The sequence below is a fragment of the Otolemur garnettii genome, unplaced genomic scaffold, assembly GCF_000181295.1.
Source record: "Otolemur garnettii isolate 467f Iridium unplaced genomic scaffold, OtoGar3 scaffold00002, whole genome shotgun sequence".
In the NCBI taxonomy this organism is placed as follows: domain Eukaryota; kingdom Metazoa; phylum Chordata; class Mammalia; order Primates; family Galagidae; genus Otolemur; species Otolemur garnettii.
The window spans coordinates 2,883,918-2,887,930 of record NW_003852397.1 but is presented as its reverse complement, the minus strand read 5'-3'; the positions used below and the strand labels follow the sequence as shown (position 1 = coordinate 2,887,930).

General features: G+C 45.7%; 1 pseudogene; it reads right to left on the bottom strand.

Moving 5' to 3' along the window:
• Positions 1-204: 204 nt before the first annotated feature.
• On the bottom strand, positions 205-1,744 carry LOC100944871 (annotated as a pseudogene).
• Positions 1,745-4,013: the final 2,269 nt, after the last annotated feature.

Sequence of the window (4,013 nt, the reverse complement as noted above, 5' to 3'; positions counted from 1 at the left end):
GACTGAAAAATAAAGAAAAAAATGAAAGGGCGTTATGTCCATAAATCAACAAATAATTTGGCTGTGACAGATCATAAAACACAAAGTAACCCCACAGATCTGTACAATAAACATCATGTCTCACGTATTCACACACACAGTGTATCATGTATGCCACACGCACACACAGACACATGGTGCACGCCACACACCCGGTCACACAGCCTAATGCGGTGCTGCGTCCAGTTCCCTGCTCAGCTGTGCAATTGTCCTCAGCTTATCAAATGACTAGGTCTTTGTCACCTTCCCACTCTTGAAGACTGTGTGGAGAAGGCCATGACCATATTCTTCAAGGTCACCTTTTCCTTCCTCAAGTGTAACAAAATTCCCTGCTGGCGTCCTATGTAAAGACAATCGGTCCTTTTTGGACCTTTTGTTGGGATCAGCAACCGGGTCCTGGAAGACATCAATCCCAAGGCCATTGGTTACAACACAACTACACGTGAAGCAACAATTCAAGAGACCTCTTGTTAACTTCTGTAACAAAGCTCCACCAGAACCAAAAAAACCACTTTCAACGAGCCACTTTTTCTGCTTCACGCCTTCTACAATCTCTTGTAACATATTAATATCTGTTCCATGCATTAATGTACATAGTTACTATTCAATAAAAAAAAATTTTTTTTGAATGGCAAAAGAAAAAAAAATATCTGCTCCATTTCCTTGACTAACTCTAAGACAAAGTGGCAGCAACTTGTAGCCCCTTCAGTTTTCAGTAATAGGAAATTTACTGAAGTTTCCAGAATCAAGAGGGTTTCCAGAATCAGGTCTGATTATTAGTGGTGCCTCTGTACTTCTTGATACTATTAAATGTCTTAGATCTTCACCCCATATTTTCTCACAGGCATTATAAATGTCACAGCTATCATTGATCACAGGTACGGGCACTGATGAAAACTGTGTCCCTATATGGTCAAAAGCATCTTTTTCATGATCTTTTCTCCAAGCGGTTAGGGTACCGTGTACTGCTGCTGGAATAGAGTAGCCTGGAACAGGATCTTTCATTCCATTAATTAGAGCAATTCCTGCTACTGTATCTATTCCTTTGGAGTTAACCAAATGAGCAGACTCTCCTATGCCAGCCGTCTCTTGGGAAGAGACTCCTCTGTAGCCGAAATCACGTAACTTGTATTCCAATCCTTCTAAGTTACCAGAAGTTTCTAACACATATTTGGCCAATATTTTCTTCTCTCTAGAATTGGTGGCCACAGTAATTGGATACCGGGACTGAACAAGAATAGTCTCTAACCAATTTGTAAGCCAGTCACACTCTGGATCTGTATTTTCCACTGGGAATGACAGAGCCCTCAGGAACAGCTTTTATTTCTATTGGAAGATGTCCTTCATATTTCTCAAGAACGTAGTTTCATCCCCCTTCATTAAAGACATCAGCTTGGAAATGTTCTTTGTAGACCTCTATGGCTTCCTGGAGTTTCTCTTTGGTCACTACTTTACCTTGCAAGTACTTATTAAGAATGCACTGCAACCCATAAAATACTGTTTCCTCGTATTTCACTTTCCTTAGTTTGGAATTTTCTGTCTTGTCACGGCATTCAAAGTTGGAATAAGCCTCGCTCATGTTGGGTGGGTGTTGTTTGTGGTGAGTAACCTTGTAGGAGTCTGTGGCCAGGAGGATGTTGAACTTGGCTTCTGCTGCAGCATACATCCCAGGCTAGGGTGCAGGGGCCACGTGCCGCCAACTCCCCGGCGCCGCTGAGAGGAAGGAGGAAAATCGGGCGGTCTCTTCTTTATCTACACTGAGGCAGGTACAGAGAGCCAGAAGGAGTTTCCTCCTTGGCCTGCTACTCTTTCAGTTTCACCAAATTGAAGTGTGGCCTGTAATTGAGACAATAAATCTCTTCCAGCAAAGGCATAAGTAAGAACCAGGCATCAATTAGAGCCTCTGGGAAAATGTACGGTTCCCTGTGGTGCAACCAAGAGGGTAAGTAAATCTCCTGATTTCTGGCTGACTGTGGCTCCCCATTACTGTACAGGCACAGGAGGACAGTGGCCCTGAGAAATGGGGGCCCTGTCCTGTATCCAGTATAGGGTGACCAGATTTTAACATCTGTAAGGTGGGACAACATGGGGGGGGTGCGGGGGCGGAGCCCGGGCGCGGGGCAGGGGACTCGGCAGGGCAGGGCCTGACAACAAGGCAAACTTTGATAAGCAGTTCTCGATAATCACTTCTCAGCAATTATTTATTACAGTTTAAAGTTATAAAATTAACAAAAATAATATAAAACTCATATTCTGGCGAAATAGCCATATGGCGGCCGAAAACCGTATATTCCCTTCTTGTTTTCCAGCCCGTTCGTGCATTCTTTCCAAAAATCGGAACTTTTTTAAAACGCTGCGGGATGCGGGACAAGTTGCTGAAAAGCGGGACTGTCCCACCAAAATCAGGACGTCTGGTCACCCTAATCCAGTAAGTATTCTCACCTGCCACGTCAAGGCTTTCGGGAGGCTCTTCCGTGGAGATGGTAGGTGCCCAGCAGGAGCTGTGGGGCCTCAGGCTCCACCCTTCCTCCCAGCCATCAAGGGTTCAGACAACCTACCTTTGGGGCTCCCTTTGGAACTTCGGGCCACCGATTTTGCAGTGGCCCACTGGCCCACTTGTGTGTATTAGGCAGACTGACTGAGGCCCAAGGATCAAGCAGGTTGGGGGCTCGCTTCTGGGTATCCGGATGCCGCTGACCTGGCAATATTTCTCTGGGAGGGTAGTGCAGAAGTCGCAGGGACTTGAAGCAGCTGCCAACAGTTGGCCTTTGGGAAGGGTAACCAGACGTCCCAATTTTGGCGGACAGTCCCGCTTTGCAACAATTTGTCCCGCGCCCCGCGTAGTTTTAAAAAAGTCCCGATTTTTGGAAAGAATGCACGAACGGGCTGGAAAACAAGAAGGGAATATACGGTTTTCGGCCGCCATATGGCTATTTCGCTAGAATATGAGTTTTATATTATTTTTGTTAATTTTATAATGTTAAACTGTAATAAATAATTGCTGAGAAGTGATTATCGAGAACTACTTATCAAAGTTTGCCTTCCGCTCCGCCCCCCCCCCCCCCGCCATGTTGTCCCGCCTTACAGATATTAGAATCTGGTCACCCTACCTTTGGGGCATTTCCCTGCCTTATCTGTCCTGTCCTTATTATTGTCAACTCCAGAGGTCGTGTCTTAAAAGTTGACTCATGGCGCTTTGAGAGCCCATAGCCGCCTTTTGTAGCTTTGTCCTGATGTCAGGGGCAGACTGGGAAATAAAACACATCTCAGAACATGAGCCCACCCTCTGGGGAATCCGCGTCTGTATTAATATGTGTGTATCTCCTGATGCCTCAAGCAACCTGCCCTGGGACAGAGCGGGATTTTCATCCCTCCCTTGAGTCACTTCCCTCACCTTGTCATAATTAAATGGCTTAACCACACTTTTTTTTCATACCTTCTCTCAAACAAGAAGGTATCCATTAAGGGAGAATACCTGAGAAAAATAAGGTCTTAAAAAAACAAAAAATTCTCAGAGAAGCCCAAGGACAGGGGAGCCCAAGGACACATCGGCAGAGTCCCCTGCATGGTAACCCAGCTCTTCAGAATTTGTAAAACTTAGCTTCCTGGGTCCTTAAAGCTAATGCTTGCTGCTTGCTTCTGCTTCTGTAAACCTGCACGTGATTTGGCCTCTCCAATGAGACACAATATGGTGATTCCTTTGTCTGTCTACTTATGAGTCCCGTACAAGGACAGGGACAGAGCTGATCCGGGAGCTTGGCCATTGTAGATTTTAGTCTGCCATGGCTCTGCCAGCTACAACAAAATTCCTTCCCCTATAATCTTCGGTGAGTGTCTACTGGTTTCAATTCCCAACACCGTGTGGTTTCTGTGCTTGAGATCCAGGGACCTCCTCTGGCAATTCCACTGAGGGTCTGGATCTGGAACAGCATCTTCCCAAAGTGATAAATAGCCTGACTCTGCTTTCAAGTGCC